The sequence below is a fragment of the Magnolia sinica genome, chromosome 18 (assembly GCF_029962835.1).
Source record: "Magnolia sinica isolate HGM2019 chromosome 18, MsV1, whole genome shotgun sequence".
Taxonomy (NCBI): domain Eukaryota; kingdom Viridiplantae; phylum Streptophyta; class Magnoliopsida; order Magnoliales; family Magnoliaceae; genus Magnolia; species Magnolia sinica.
In genome coordinates this window covers 41,315,267-41,332,410 of record NC_080590.1, presented here as the reverse complement: position 1 = coordinate 41,332,410, position 17,144 = coordinate 41,315,267, and the positions used below count along the sequence as shown (strand labels likewise).

The following is a 17,144-nucleotide window of genomic DNA, read 5'->3' as shown; positions in this document are numbered from 1 at the left end:
AGAGTCCACCGTGATGCTCATCTACCATTCATACTGTTCATAAAGTCATTCTTACTAGAATGAACCGAAAACATAAAAATTAGCCAGATTTAAAACTTATGTGGCCCCATGCATGTTTCAACAGTGAATGTTCAATCCTCAGCCAATTCGATGGTTAAAGATTGGATTACATCTATTTTTTTTTCTCCAAAAGTTGTATGTGTAACATGTGTATCACTAGACTATTAATCTATTGGGCACATGGCCCACTGATGATATCCCACAAATTTCGATTATCAATTGCATCACTATAATTACTTTAATACATTGATCTCCATTGTCTAAACATTGTCCATGTAAATCAAGAGTTAATTGCCATTGGTTAATCACTTGGGTGTGATTTTGTGCTTGTAACCCATATGTGATTTGGAATTTCATCATTTTTGGGCAAAATATATATTTCATTGGGCTTATTACCATTGCATGAAACATTATATACTTACACTAACTGGAGATATTAAAGATAATTTAGTAATTAAATTTAAATCCTTTCTAAATATACTATGCATATAGCTACTTTTGGATCAAGGGTACTATGAATTAGGGATGCAAACACAACAGGAAAATTTTAAATTCAGGGAAGGGGGTGGAATTCTAACCAACAACATGGAGGGGCCCCATCTAGCTTCCTTCTCGGAGGAAATTCAAGTCCATATCAAGGTGTCCCCACATAGCCCCGCATCCATTTTGCAAGAGGTCGTCCGGGGTGCCCGGAATTGCAAAATATTAGTAAACCGGAATTGCAACCCCCCAGGGCAAATCAGTAAAATTACATAACCACAAGCCCACTATAAAGAACACAAGCACCATGTTAAAGATCCTGCGCTAAGCCTTGCGCCCGCCCCCCCGCCCGACTTCCTGCATACATTTCAGCCACTCATAATGTCGGACACCGTAAAATAGTTTCCCCCGGCGACCAAAGAACCCCCACCCAAACCCTATTCAGGTGCCTTCTCCGTCATGTCCATATTAGCCATCTGTTTTCTACCTATCAATACAGCCATCTCAGCCGTTCGATCGTTAGATGATCCTTGGACATTTGCATTCGTCGTTTCGGTGTATGTCCTACTCATGCTTTTATTTCTGTTCCTCCATCTCTACGATAGAGCACCTGAAAACTCAGACAGAGGAGAAAAGTTGAACATCCCTATCTGGGCTTTTCGCATATCGTGTTGCAACTAATGAGCGTAGAGCACCTGAAAACTCAGACAGGAGAGAAAAATTGAAGATCCCTATCTGGGCCGTCGCTTCTGCACCAACATTGTTTTCGCATATCGTGTTGCAACTATAATGAATGTTGCAATGAAATGTATCGTATGGGGAATGGCCGCCTTCGGCACCGTTTCTGGGTTTTACTTCTTTTTCATCTTCCCCGAAAACTTCAATAATTTTTATGGCGCATGCAAATCTTGCTATCGGCAGTCTGTCCTTGATGAAAAAGTCTAGAATGACTTTCCCTTGTGGTGGTGATTATTATTATTATTTTTTTCCCCATATTATTATATCTTCGTTGTTGTTATTTCTGTTTGGATGATCCTTGGACATCGTCTCGGTGTATGTCCTCCTCATGCTTTTATTTTTGTTCCTCCATCTCTATGATAGAGCACCTGAAAACTCAGACAGGAAAGAAAAATTTAAGATCCCTATCTAGGCCGTCGATTTTGCACTCAATATTGTCTTCGCATATCGTGTTACAACTATACTGAATGTTGCGATGAAATGTATCATCTGGGAAATGGCCGCATTCAGCACCGTATCTGAGTTTTACTTCTTTTTCATCTTCCCCAAAAACTCCAACAACTTTTATGGCGCGTGCAAATCTTGCGATGGGCCGTCTGTCCTTGATGAAAAATCAAAGAAAATTTTAATAGGATCCCATCAGCCGCACAGAGCCCATAGGGTATCTTGTCTATTTAGTTCAGCCGCAACTAAAACAAGTACATGAGGAAACTTGAGCCGGTCTTCGGTTTTGGGTTTACATCCGTATATTGAACAATTCCAACTATCAAACGCGATAAATGACTTTTCTCATGGCGAGGATGGTTCTTCCCCTCCCACTTGGTGACCATCAATCCTCAAAATTCAGGTGATATTGCGGAAACGGAGATTGCTTGTGACATCTAAGCACAGGAAGTTCCTACCCTCAGAAGCTAGGAGGGGCCACATGATGTTTACAAGAAATGGACTTTCTCATTATACTAGCTCATATTTGGATGCTAAACTAAAACAAGGCTAATTCAAAACTCTGAGCCACATGGCAAAGAAGGGTGGGGATTGAATGCCTATCATTGAAACTTTTGTGTTGCTACAGAAGTTTGAAGGTTTAGATGGCACCTGAGCTTAAAAGTGGTAGTAAAACAAATTAGACTTTTTGCAACCACATTTTTAGCAATGAATTTAATTTCATAGTTAAAAGTTAATTTTTCACATTGAAATTTTAAGTCGTCGCAAGAAATCAACTATTTACTAGTTGATTTGTTGCAAAAAGTTTGAATTATTATCACGTGGACTCAAAAAGGTTTCAACCGTAAGCATTTCTCCGTTGTTTCATTTGGTGTGGCCTACTCATTTTTTTTTGTCTCATGTCCTGATATGAGCCTGTAAAATGGATGAACAGATGAATTTCTCACGATCATTACAATGGGCCCTACCTAGCTTCCGACTGTAAGAATTCCAGCCGTATGGTCCCCTGTTATGCGTCAGTTCCATCCACTGTCCATTAGATGTACATTGCTCCATGTGGTGTGTCCCACCTAAGTTTTGGACCAGGATGATTATTGGGATCTACCGAAAACATGAGGAAAGGCCTCAGATCCACGGTTTGGATTTCACTTACACATCAAGCGTGCTTTGTACAGCTCAAACGTATGGTAATTACCATACCAAGCTCTGTGAGGCCCACCAGACGTATATGAAAAATTCACCTGTCCATCAGGTTCCATCCTCAATTCTAGAACCTTCCGTAGAAAATTAGCCAGATCAACAACTAAGGTGGGCCACACCACAGGGGAAAATGGGAATGAATACCAACCATAGGTTTTTGTTTGTGTGTGGGGCCACCATGGATTGTATCCTTCATCAAACCCATTAATCAGGTGTAAATCATTAGCATGAATTGAAGATACAAAAATCAGCCTAATCCAAATCTCAGATGGTGTATGAATTCAAAGGTCATAGAAGCAATTTTACATTGTTAAAATCGGTGTGGCCCATTAGAGTTATTTATTTATTTATTTTAAAAAATTAATATTTACGGTTCAAAAAAGGGTTCTCACCTAATGGATGGAGTGGATTTAAATATAGACGATTCCGGTTCATTTGACCATTCCTCATTTCATATGTAGGAGTCCCACTACTTAAACCGTATCTCTTTCTCTATCATGGAAAATTACCCAATCCCATTTCTCTCTGGGCGTGGGGATACGTACATTAGTTGTTGTTCTTGATATCACACGTGTGGATTAGGTACTACCCTCGCCTATTCAATGGTCCGGACAGACGGAGGCCCTGCGGGCCACTGAGGGGCAACCGTGATGTATTTATTGGATCCAAACCGTCCATCTATTTTTCCATATCATTTTAGGCTAAAAATTAAGCAAATCCGAAGCTCAAGTCGACCACATCACATGAAGCAGCTGTGCTAAGGATGCTCACCATTGAAAACTTCTTAAGGTCCACCTTGTTTTTTTATTTACCATCCAACCTTTAGATAAGGCCATATACACCTGGGTGAATTGAAAAATACAAATATCATCTTGATCCAAAATTTCTGTGATCCCCAATAAATTTTCAACGGTAGCAATTTAATCCCCACCGTGTGGTCCATTTGAGCCTTGGATCTTCTCTATTTTTGAGGTCATCATTTAAAATGATATGGAGAAATGGATGGACGGTGTGATAAAATTCAAACATCACGGTTGGCCTCGACGAGCTCTGAACAGGAGGGGTTAGTAACTAATCCGCCTCCGTTTCCGGAGGATTCGGATTGCGTACTGAGTTGAACTCAGTACGCTCTTGGATATGGTTGTTATGGTATTAACTCAGTACGCGCTTGGATATGGTTGTTATGGTATTACTTTCTTAAGCTTTATGATATGGTTGTGGTTGCAGCTGATGATGCGAAAGTAACATGTTGCTCGGATGGACAGCTCCAACGATGCATGATGGACAGCTCCAAGAGGAAGTCATTCTAGACTTTTTCATCAAGGACAGACTGCCCATCGCAAGATTTGCCTGCGCCGTAAAAATTGTTGGAGTTTTTGGGGAAGATGAAAAAGAAGTAAAACCCAGAAACGGTGCTGAAGGCGGCCATTCCCCATACGATACATTTCATTGCAACATTCATTATAGTTGCAACACGATATGCGAAAACAATATCAAGTGCAGAAGCGACGGCCCAGATAGGAATCTACAATTTTTCTCTCCTGTTTAAGTTTTCAGGTGCTCTATCATAGAGATGGAGGAACAAAAATCAAAGCATGAGTAGGACATACACCGAAACGACGAATGCAAATGTCCAAGGATCATCTAACGATCGAACGGCTGAGATGGCTGTATTGACAGTTAGAAAACAGATGGCTAATATGGACATGACGGAGAAGGCGCCGGAATAGGGTTTGTGTGGGGGTTCTTTGGTCGTGGGGGAAAACTATTTTACTGTGTCCGACATGATGAGCGGCTGAAATGTATGCAGGAGGCCAAGTTGCAAATGAAAGGAGCGGTGGAATATCCGTACCCATTTTAGATTTTTATAGGCTGCTTTTGTAAAACTGGTAGTGTTATTAATAAAATTTACTGCTTCAAACTTTTGTAAAGATGATCAGAGCGTCCAGTTATGCAGAGATTGTTAATCATGCAAAGTATTTTATATTCCCATCACATTTTTGCAAAGTGGAGATGAAGCACTTCTGCTTCTTTTGGAAGAGGACAGGCGCCAAGCTCTCCATGGCTGTTAGCATGATCTCGTACAGGACCGAGCATGCCCTGCTCGGAGACTTACGAGAGAGTCTCTGTACTGTAGGATAAGATGAAGAGGATGGTCATTCCCAATTTCGCTTATATTCTACTAAAGAAGGGAGCTCGGTCTCAGTCAACCTTCACGAGCAAATCCGTAACCTACTCAAATGTTAAGGAGAAACTCGACCATAGCCCACTAGAGAGCCCAGGTCAAGGAACTCCTCAGGACGGCTGTGTAGGTCAACTCGGATGCTCGACCTCGGTCCCCTACTACATGTGTCTTCTAACCCCAACCACTTGATCTTATCATCACCGATGATCTTGCAAAACGGTTAAGAAGCGGCTGCTTAACACACACCTATGATTCAGGAAGCATGTCTCTCCATGTAATTGACTCGTGGCTTATAAATAGAGGCCTTATCTATTATGAAAGTTGTGCACCAGTAAACCTTCAACTCTACTGGACCCAATTCAAACTTAAGCATCGGAGGGTCCCCCTACTATAGACAGGGTCTCCTTTGTCTACTTTGTGTGCAAGTACTCGGAAGTCCAACAAGGGTTAACCAGATTTCTACATCAACAATTCTCATGGCAAACATGTTGTTTCTACATATATCTCTCAATTGTTTCTACAAATAGCTTTAGATCAAGATCAAAATACAGTTTTTGTTTTATTTGTTGTATTTGATTTTTTTGAAGTTTATTAATTTGATTTTATCTTTCCTCTGAGCTTGTCTTTGATTTTTTTGAGACTAAATTCAAATCTTATTTCAAGTAATTCGTTAAAAACTCAGGGGTTTGCTGGCTGGTTTCGAAGCTTAGGATTTAAATACATTAATCATTTCAAATTATTCAATGCAAACTACCCAAATTTTATTTCTTGATCAAACTTTGTTTACACGTTAGTTTGAATATCAAACACAGAAAAACCAACATAGCTTCTTCTTTCTTTCTTTTTCTTTTTACTGTAATTTTTTTTTAAAAATACATATGGGATTGAGTGGATGGTTTGGAGTTAGAAGGGCCAACAGTATTTCCTGTAACAGTGCTGTTTGCAGCTCCAAAAGAAGTATGTTGTCTCCATTGCTGATGAACTGAAGGGCTGCAGTTGTTGCAGTTGAATCTGGTTGGGTGATCTGTTCATTCATCAAGAGCCCTTAGAAAAAAAAAAAAAAGGATATTATTTTTGAGAAAATGATAAGAGCCCTCAATGTAGGACACTCAATCCCAACTCTAAACAAACTCAAATAAGAAAAGACCCGTCAATGAAATGTTACCCCAAAATAATAAAAAAAAATCCCAAACTCAAACCACCACAATCGAGCAAAAGAAGCATATTGAGATGGTTCAAATCTTGACGAGGATTGTTCATGGGACAAACAAGTAATTTGTAATCATCAATCAAATGCAAATGTATCGAGGAGACAGGTAAAGGAATTCCAAAATTTCAAAATTCTAACCGTGATGTCCAAACAACTCTCTTTCCCAATACTAAATCTGAAAATTGTAAAATTACAAAACATCAATTAAATTGTAATTTTGTTGTGTCCAAACAGCTCTTTTTCCAATCCTAAGTTTGAAACATGTAAAACTACAGAACCACAATTAAACTGCAATTTTGCTACTGTCCCAACAAACCCTGAAAGTCCTTTCAAACTGGTAACATTAATAAGAGCAATCTTGATGTTCCACATTGATAGAGTACTACCCAATCAAAAAAGAGAGAGTTCCAGATTTGGTGCAGTTTATAGGCAAGTTTATCTCTGTTTCCTTGCCAACAATAGACAATTAGGAAAAGAGAAATTTGGTCGCAGCTACCCAAACGAAGAATTATAAAAAGTTAATGATGTCCAATTTGCTTCTTGTTTGGCATCTGCATCTTTCAGGAAGCATTGCATCTGCTTAAATTCTTCCTCGAGCCAATCAATTTGGTGGCGAATCCCATGCAAGAAAATGGCTTCTTGAATGAGTGGGTCAGCGAGTTTAGGACTATTTCAGCCTTCCTCACCCTTTTCATCCTTCAAATATATCAATGCAAATTTTAATCAAGGCCACCAGGAAGCCAACTGAATTTTGGTTTTGAAGTACCTAAAAGATAATCAAGGAGAAGAAACAACAAATCAAAAGTGGCAGATCACTCACCAGTCAGAGCACAAAAAGCTAGAGCAAAAACACAGCTCCTACAAAGTTCTAATCCTGATTCAACAGCACAAAGTGTAAAATCCCAGAAAAAAATGTCAACCTTCAATCCATCTCTATATTCTCAAATTTCCTACAGACATCAGCCAATGATACCAAAAGATCTCAGACTTCATTCTTAGTAATTTTATAACACAACTTACCTTCTAGCTTCTAAATAATCCCCGCAATGTCATAAAATAGCAGGTTTTGGAAACTACCCAAAAATGGCCCCACTAATTGAAATTAATGACCCCTATCTTTCATGAAAAGTATGTTAAACAACTAAAAGTTTCATAAACAATCCCCAATTTAGAAGAGCTTAGAAAGTCCCTAACTAATGAAATTTTCAAGTCTTGTAGGATTTTTAAAGTGCCTAAAATACCTCTCCAGAATTCAAACTAGGAAACCTTAAATTTCCATTTGATCTTTGCTTCTAGTTGTCCTCCAGTCAAGAATTGATCCCTGCATCAAGCACATTCTTTTTTAGCCCACTACAAGAATTGCTGAATTCAAAATCCTCCCATACAAGGAACTTCCATTGTTACGAATATATCACAAATTTCAAGTTTAAACCAATAGGATTCAACTTCAAATTGAGGTAGAGACATTAAAATATAATTGAGATGCAGTAAAAAATAAATAAATAAATAAATCTAAACAATCAAGTCAATCACCAAACTAGAATAAAAACAGCTCTACTAAGTTTCAATCGTAAGTCAATACTACAACCTGTAAATTACCAACAACAGTCAACCTCAAGCATCAGCCTTCATAACCGAGAGTTTAACACAATTTCAATGCATTTGATCGACATGATTTTTAAGTGGGCCATGATGCCCAATTAGATGAGAAAATCTTCAGTTTCAAAATCAACGGAAGTTACTGGATGGCCGGAGATGTGCATCTCGGATTATCACGGATTAATTAGAAAAATTATCTACATACCCAGCATTGTAACCATTAAATTAGAGAGTTAGGACTTATTTGCTCCTATTTTCTGCCATATATGACAACCATGCAGTAATTGAGAGGGGAGAACCAAGGAAGAAGGAGATAACCTGGGGAAGGGTTTCTTCTTCTTCTTCTTTTTCCCCCTTCCCAAATTTCCCTTTGTTAAAAAAAATAAAAATAAAAAAAAAATGCCAAATATATCCATCCTAACAAAAACTGCAGTGACTGAATAATGTTTTTGGTGGATAGTTGTTAAGAATTGTAAGTTCCAAAGAGCCAAGGTGTTAACAAGGTAAGGCATTCACCACTCAAATTTGCAAAAATAAATTTAAAGCTTTGTTATAGCTTCATGGAACTCACAGTAGCAAGTAAGCCTAACTTTAAAAAGATAACATATAATGCCGGCTTGAACTAGGGGCCGGTTTTTGCTCCTGATAGCATTCTGTACATGTAGGGTCCACTTTTAACCAATCCAGATTGTTCGTTTGGTGGGCCATAGTGTATGCCAGATTGTTCGTTTGGTGGGCCATAGTGTATGCACATGGTGATCCTTATATACGCCAGCGATACATGTTGGCCGCCAAGAAAAATGCACCAGGAATGTTACCCTTTCTTATAGTGTGTGGATGTATAAAGCCGGTCCGGTACAAGTCCTCATTAATAAGCTCACCTCCTGATAAACAGCTATTCATCTTAGTGTAAAACATTTCAAAAGATGCAATATTGAATTAATCAAATAGCCAGTTCCTGAAATGAGTTACAGGTATTTAGACTGATTTTTCTAGAATTACCTTGCCAGATTGAACTGCCAGGAAAAGGTCTCAGAAAACCTGAACATCTCGAAGGCAATCCACTTCCAGACATCCAAATGATCTACACGACAAGAAGCTATCAACAGTAAAGTTAGGTTATCAGTTTTCTGACAAGTGGATCCAGTTTCTGGCACTCCAGGCCGCTGGTCTGCTGCATTTGACCATGGATGTACGAATCCCCAAAAAATCACCTCAATAAGAAAAAAATTAACCTTTCCATTGTTGGCAATAATATGGAAGTATACGCTACTATTGATAAAATCAGCAAACATTTTCAGAACAGTGGGATGCAGTGCAAAAGCATCAAATTTCACAACACTTCAACAAAACTCAACACCCATGAAGACTTTTCTATGAAAAAAAAAAAATCTATTCTTCATTTCTTGTCGCCAACAGTCAACAGATCATGCACTGTTTAGAAAATAGTATCTATTTCCTTCTACAGATGAACTGGCATATGCTTGGAGAATAAAACAGAGAACCAACATAAACCATCCATTCCATTTCATTCACATCATTTGGGGCATGGGAAAAAAGAAAAAATGAAATTTAAATAAAGAAAATTTTGAATAAATATCAATTAAAAAGGAAAATCACTTGTTCAAAAAGGCTGCAAGGACATAAGTAAAATGGACACAAGTTCTTAGATCAATGGCTAGGATCATATAACAAGCAAAAAGCATATGAATATACACCGTCCTAGTCACAAAACCATGGGCCCACTTCGATTTTTGTGTTGTAGAACTGGGAAAAAGGGAAAACACAAAATATCAACTTGATCTAAAACTTTTGTGGCCCACAAGATTTTTTTAATGGACGGCATTCAGTCAAAGTTGTTTCCTGTGGTGTGTTCCACTTGAGTTTTGGATCAGCTTCATATTTTCGCCGTCTTCATAGGGCCTTCACATTTCTCCTTGTGGAGCTCCATGTCCTTCTCTTCCGCACAAAAAGAAGCAACTGTTCTTATACTCCCAACTGCATCACTAGCAACTTGACTTGCTTCCTCATACATAATCTACAACCATTTTCAGATTTGAACATGAAAATGGCATGTTGAAGTATTTTAAGCACTACATGTGACTATGATGTACTACAGATACAGCATAAAAGGGAGTGTGGACTCACTATCGAATTGAATTGCAATAATTTGTTTCAGGTGCATTTGGTTGCACCAAATATCATGAAGCTTCACAATTAATCAGTCTAATTGGTGAAAATTTCATGATTTACATAAAAGTTGGTGCAACTAGAATAGATCGACCCCTGTTCTCTTTCGGTGCACTCACTTTGTATCTCCGACACACAAGAAAGGACGTAGTGGGAAGGAAGCAGCCCTAGCCTCTGTCCAGCCGATCATTCCACTGGCATCTTGCATTGTACCCTCAAAGCAAGTGCTAATGGAGAATGTGTGGATTCAAACTGCTGTTGTGCAGCAGTAGTGTATTCATCATCCATCCTCATTTCAGATTATTCAACAATCACAAGAAAACATTCCAAACTCGTGTATTAAAAGGCGTCCAGATTTCCAGATCAGATTATTCAACAATCTGCGGATTAAGTAATGAATTATTAAATGGTGCTGCCCCAGCCAAACTCCCCATCCTTAAGACACCTATCTTTTAATAGACATGCCACCCCAGCCAAACTCCCGACCTGACAATGCATTCCACCTAGATCAGCCTGCGGAGGCTAGCCTTGGTACTAATGACTGGCATTGTAATATGATGCCGACAAAATCACATGCAACAATACCATTGACGATGCATCGGATGCAAACTTCCCTTCAAAGAATGAATGGTAAAAAAATGGTATTATCATCAAATCGAACACCCTATCACCAATAATCCATACAAGAACACTCCCCATCCTTGAAATGGTGAAACCTATTCCTATCCCTCACAACAATCTCCCTATTGAAAACCTTCGAAATCATCTTTGTAGCAGCATGGCAATCCCTGCACACCCTAAGTTTCTTCACAATCCTTACGGCCACACCTTCATCCAAACTAACCAACCCAAAGGCAATGGTTACCTTCTCACTATGCCTATACAAAGCATCCTCCTTCTCCTCTTCTTCTATATCAAACAGGACTTGCTCTGTATTGGCCACATACCCAGCCAACCTCAACTTCCTATACATCTCTAACAATATCATCTCAATATCTCCAATCTCCTTATCTCGGGTGTGTTTTATTCCCCACAAAGAACTCATGAATCTCACCACCAACCTCTATAACACTACAGCCAGGATCTTTTCTTACCCCACCTTCATCAGCTTCCTCACATTGCTGATTCCATCCCATTTCCTAGTATCAGCATACAAATTCGACAGAAGTACATATGCTGCGTGTCATTTCCGCGCTCTAACTCAACAATCTTACTCAATGCAAATTCGCCCAATTTAAGATTCCTATGAATTCTATAAGCATTGAGCAAAGCCCCCCAAGCACCCACATGAGGCTTGACAGGCATGTTGTTGATGAAGTCAACCGCTTCGGTTAACCGTCCAGCTCGACCATACAAGTCAACCATGCACACATAGTGCTCAAGCCTGGGTTCGAGTCCATACACACAGCTCATCGAGTCAAAGTGTTCATAGCCCTTGTCAACCAGTTCAGCCACACTGCAGCCGCAAAGAATAGAGATGAAAGTGATTTCGTTCAGTGAGATTCTTTCTTCTTGCATTAGAGAGAATATCTCAAGGCATCTCTCGCCAGCACCATTCATGGCTAATCCACTCATGACACTGCTCCACCTATAGACATTCCTATCTCTCATCCCTCAAAAGACTTCTATAGCTCTGGTCATGTGGCCACACTTTGAGTACATGTCTATGAGTGCCGTACCCAGAGTCACTATCATTTGGAGTCTGTTTCTCTCTATGTAGATGTGAGCCCACCTGCCCTGATCTAAAGCCCCCAAGTATGCGCACGCCGAAAGGACTGAAACCAGCGTTGCCTCGTTGTCCTTCACGCCCTCCAATTGCATCAAATTGAAAAAATGCAGGGCCTCCCTCGACTTCCCACGATGAACATACCCCGTGATCATTGCGTTCCACGCTATGGGGTCTTTGTGCGGTATTTCATCAAACAGCTCCCTTGCAAATTCAATATCCCCAGAGACTGCACAGGCACCCACCATCGCTATCTGGGTCACCAAATCCGGATGGGCGATCTCCAAAAAGAGCAGTCGGGCAGAGCCGAAGGAACCCAATTCGGCATCCATGTGAATCAGTCCGCTCTGGACATGCGCATCGGCCTTGAAGCCACGACGCATAACAACACCATGTACCATGGGGCCGGCGCCATGTGAGGAGTCCGTGGCGCACGTGCGGACGAGGAAGGTGAAGGTGTAATTGTCAGGGGGAGGTTTGAATGGAGGATTTGGCGGTAGAAATGGAAGCTATGGTGGGGAGCAGGGCCCTTGGAGTGGGCCCTGATCATGGTGTTTAAGATGAAAAGGTTAGGTGGGGTTTGGGAATGGATGAGGAGTTGATGGGAAGAGTAGAGGTTTTGAGGGGGTTTTTGGGAAATGGAAGCAATGAATTTCCCAAGGAATAGAAGATTGCTGAGAAGGCCAATTATGAGCATTTGGGTGTGGATATGTTTGATTTGGTTGAGAGAGTTGCATGTTTCTAGGAATTCTATCACTTTTGGGTTTTGTTGGGAAATGATATTTGTGAGAGATGGCATTTTTCAGAGACGAGAAGAAGAGGGAATGCGTTTTATTTTCCTGCCACTGCATTGAACCTGTTTGCTCATTTTCTACTTGCTGGTGGACTTAATGGAAGTGATTTGATACTCTGGCTGTCTGAAGGTTGATGCTCTTGGTTCACGGATTAGCTACTCATGGCTTCAGTAGTTATCTGCCGTTGCTGAAGTGACGCCACCAAGTTCTGTGAGCCCATCATGATCTATGTATGTATCCACAGCGTTAATCCATTTTGTGAGATTATTTTAACACATGAGCCCAAAAAATAAGCAAATCCAAAGCTCAATGATGCAGAGCGAATCACGGATAATTTCATGGCCAAGATGGACCAGAAAAGGTCCGATCGGAGGCAAAAGTGATCTGTCAGGCCAAAAAGATTGCCGACTGGATGCTCCTACCCCACCATGCCTGGCCCTTTACCTTAAGAAGAGGGTATGAAGCATGGGAAACAATGCAAGAAGTGTATGGTACAATAAGTACGTTAGAAGAGTCCCTTAACCAATTTACCTTTGGATCGCACTACACCATATGGTCAAGTCACCCTTCCCCGGGTTGCTATAAGCTCATTCGTATATACTTCATCCAAATGCGGAGGAACTTTCACCCGCCTCAGCAAGGAATTGGCTTGACAAGGTGTCCATTCTTTGAAAAAAGTGTAGAGTTCTTACGGAGGTTTTTCGAGGGAATGGATTTAAGTAAATTTACTAATTGGACTGAGGCCTCGGCAGCAAGCCCAGCAAGCAGCAAGTTACGACTGACTAGTGATGGTGTGAGGTAAGCAAAAGAAAGTCTTATCTTTTGGTATACACAGAATAGACCGGGAGGATAAACTCCTGGACGCTGTGTGGGCCTTTAGGACCACTTGGAAAACCACTACCGGCCTTCAGACCATCAAGACATTAAAACGGACATATCTCGGCAATGAGTTATCCGACGTGCCATATGTGATTTTGAGATAGGACGAGCTACTTTAGCCACCCAACCTGGCTATGCCATGTCGCGCACGCCAAAGTTGCGAGATTCCATGTATCGACAGTTGAATTTTTGTTTTATTTTCATTTTTACTATTTATTGTAAGTTTTAGTTTGATTATAACTGTCTTTTGAGTATTAGAAGTTGCGTCCAACAGGAAAAGCTCTTTGAAAATTAGTAGAATAGCACGGTTAAGCCAAATAGGACACTTATTATTTTTGGCCGAAAACCATGATGACAGGAGTAGGGTGTGTAGGCACTATTATCTCTCCCCCTCTTCTTCTCATTCCAATCGTTCATCTCTACAGCCCTTCTTCAAATTCACGATCTTAAGTTTCTCCCCAATGGAGAAGAAGCCCGCGGCAGAGAAGCCGACGGAAGAGAAAAAGGCGGAGAAAGCTCCTGCAGAAAAGAAGCCAAAAGCAGAGAAGAGGCTTCAAAGGAAGGAGGATCGACTGGAGAATCTTCGAGGCTGGCCTGCTACAACAAGAAACCCACCATCACGTCGAGGGAGATCCAGACGTCCGTTCGTCTCGTCCTCCCGGCGAACTCGCCCAGCACGCCTCCCACCCAGCCCCTGTCAAAATCCCAATCTCCCTCCCATCTACTTTCAAAACCTCAAACCCTTCTCTGTTAAAACCCCGTCAACGTCCGCACCCAACTCCTCCTTTCTTGATATAGAAAAGCTTGTGAAATGACGATTTCACATGTACAGGTAGCATTTGAAATTGATTTTTTTTATTTTTTTTTAATTCCCTTTAGGAATTGATGGATCTGATGAAGAATCGGATTCCTATGCCAGGACTGAAAGCTGGCTGCTGCAGAACACGTTGCTGTATAATCTCTTGAGCCCCATTTGTGCAGACCGGGCTTTTGAATTTGTATGCAAAATGCGAAGTGATTGGGTGTGCATGTGGGGTGTTCGATGAAATTCCTAAGAGGAATTTGATATGATGGGTCTCACCGTGGATGGCCTATGCACTGAGAGTCCCCCATATTTTCTATAGAATATTTGGCCTTTTTGGTTGAATATGAACTGTTGTTGTACTTGCCTTCCTAACCATCTATTTGTATGCTACTTGAAGAGCAATGATTTTTTTTTTTTATTTATTTTTTTTTTTTTATTTTTTTTTAATTTTTTGTTTTCAATGTTTCGGTTTGGGATGCAGACGTTTGATACTGCTGGCATGGCACTCACCTCACAATCAACAAGGGAGTATGTCCAGGGATCAGCACCAGAATGGCTGCAAATGCAGGTCGGTAGCGGCTTTGAAAGTGCAATGTAACTCTGTGTGTGTGTGTGTGTGTGTGTGTGTGTGTGGTCAATCTGTTTCATACATTTTCTCAGTTGCATTGTAGTAAGCTTGAATCCACTAATACTCTCTACACATGAGGCGATCGTAAACATATTTGGGTCCATTTGCCCTCATCAAACATTGGCAATTGCAACCTAGGGCTAGAAGTCAGTCAGATCGACTGCCTTAGTTCCACCTTTCTTTTCTGCATAAGTTTTAAGTGTGTTTATGGACAGACCTGAAAATTCCGCATCCTACAGAACCCATTGTAACCAAACCACAATCCAAAATCAGATTGGTTCAACAACCCTAACCTCTGCTTTGTGGATACTTATCTGTTGAAATAGAACAATTGGATATTTTCCATTTCAACCGTTTCATAAATGTCCACTGATCCTATAGATAATCAAATAAGCAAAATTTTTGTTTAAGATGTATCTAAAACTGGGACCCATAATTTGGACAGTTCAATTTGAACTACTTGTATTCCACATGTAAATTTTATTAATGCTTGTGTATCATCCATCACAATCTGCCATAGGTATCAAAGTTTTCCTCAAAAAGAATTTACTGGTCAAACAAGCAATATATTGATAAAAGCATGGTCATAGCTCATTCATTTCATATTTTATTGGGCTTTCATGACTCCGTCAAGAGATCCTTTGATACTATGTAACTATATATTACCTAGAATCCATATAAACGATCTATTGGAAAAACAATGAGAGCTCTTAGCTATCATTGTTTTTCCAATAGAGAGTGACTTCTCCAAGCCAACTAACACATGTGGAATTTAAGGTTAGAGAGTGACTTCTCCATATGCAATTACTCAAGAAACATTTCACTGTCAATTCGTTTAATCCAAGAAGAACTATATAGGATACTCAACTAAAGGCTTTGCAGAGTGTACTCACATTTTCAGCTCTGACTAGTGGGTCGATTGATGCAGGGACATGTGATAACCTAACCCTAGATGCATGTATAATCAGGTTAAAGAATATTCAAATAAATACACTAATTAACTAACTATTTTCAAACAAAGGAATTACGTAAATCTCAACACAAAGATGAGGTTATTCCATCAGGATCATGCCCCTAGCATAAGATCACATAAACGGTAAAAAGGGAGGACCTCGGGATATGAGGATATCCCAGATCTAGCATAAGTCAGTCCACGAGTAAGCTTGGATCTGATTCTACTGACTAACTATCCCTCTTTCTTGTTCGAACTAGAAATAGGCATCTAGAGAGAAACGAAAGGGGTGAAGGATGAGGGGTTCGAGATGAAGAAGGTATAGGTCCTTTGTTGTCAAAAGAAAAGGAGAATGATGATTCTTACCTTTTCCTGCACCTCGAAGACCTTAAAAAGAGGGAAACCCTGAAATCGGGGTGGAATCTTCAGCACCCAAGGGTCAATCCTGAAACTCTAATATCTTGAATAAAGAGAAAGAAAATAGATGAATTCTTATTCATTCAATAATAATGAAAATAGGGTTCCTCACAACGTATATATAAGCTATGGAAAAGGTAAAAGTGCACTAAAGCCCCTGGAAACAAGAAAAATAACAAAAAGACGAAAAATAAAGAAAGTTGCAATAAAGCCTCTGAAACAAGAAAAATAACAAAAAAGTCCAAAAGTAAAACACTCATGTGGTAGGGTGTGAAATCCGACCCATGGATGGGGTGACCACCCGTGTTGTAGGGTGTGAAATCCAACCCATGGATCTATGGTCGGGGTGCAATCATGCTGCTCCTGCACTCGTAGTGTCAGAAAGTGGGTCCGATAATCCTGTCGTCCATTCACATCAACTCCTCCGCTCTGGTACTCTGTCGGCGACGCCTCCTCCTCTGGTACACTCTAAAGGGCGCACTACTGATGTCCGCATCATCGATGGTTTATTAAATCTACATCATTGGTCAGTGTGCAGCTTGTGCCTAACAAGGATGGAGCACTCCCCTTCTAGAATGGAAGACCTTAGCGACCAATCTTGGGACTTCGCTCAGTTGAATGTAGTCCATTTCTGTATTTTTCGTCTCAACCTTCTATTTGCAGACAACAAACTGAACTGTTATTTGACAAAAAGAAGTGGAATGAATTGAGTTTACTTGATTAGTAAACTTGCTGGAATCCAGTATAAAATCTGAATCCTTGCTGGAATCCAATCGAGTCGAATGAAGAATCTGAGTCCTTGACTTCAGGCCACTTCAATATCTTTGTTGGCGACCT

At 40.3% G+C, this 17,144-nt stretch overlaps 2 long non-coding RNA genes and 1 pseudogene across 3 annotated transcripts in view; 1 reads left to right on the top strand and 2 right to left on the bottom strand.

Annotated features, from left to right (window-relative positions):
- Positions 1-1,461, bottom strand: part of LOC131232449 (uncharacterized) — a 91,626-nt gene extending 90,165 nt beyond the window's left edge. For both annotated transcript variants that reach the window (XR_009164839.1, XR_009164840.1), the window contains exons 1-2: positions 1,236-1,461; positions 917-1,150 (exon numbers count right to left, since the gene is read on the bottom strand). This is a non-coding gene — a long non-coding RNA (uncharacterized LOC131232449). The remainder of the gene's footprint in view (positions 1-916; positions 1,151-1,235) is intronic.
- On the top strand, positions 1,401-4,917 carry LOC131232451 (uncharacterized). Its single transcript, XR_009164842.1, has 2 exons — positions 1,401-1,505; positions 4,150-4,917. It is a non-coding gene; the product is annotated as an uncharacterized LOC131232451 (long non-coding RNA).
- A 1,664-nt stretch (positions 4,918-6,581) lies between these two features.
- On the bottom strand, positions 6,582-12,753 carry LOC131232448 (putative pentatricopeptide repeat-containing protein At5g40405; annotated as a pseudogene).
- Positions 12,754-17,144: the final 4,391 nt, after the last annotated feature.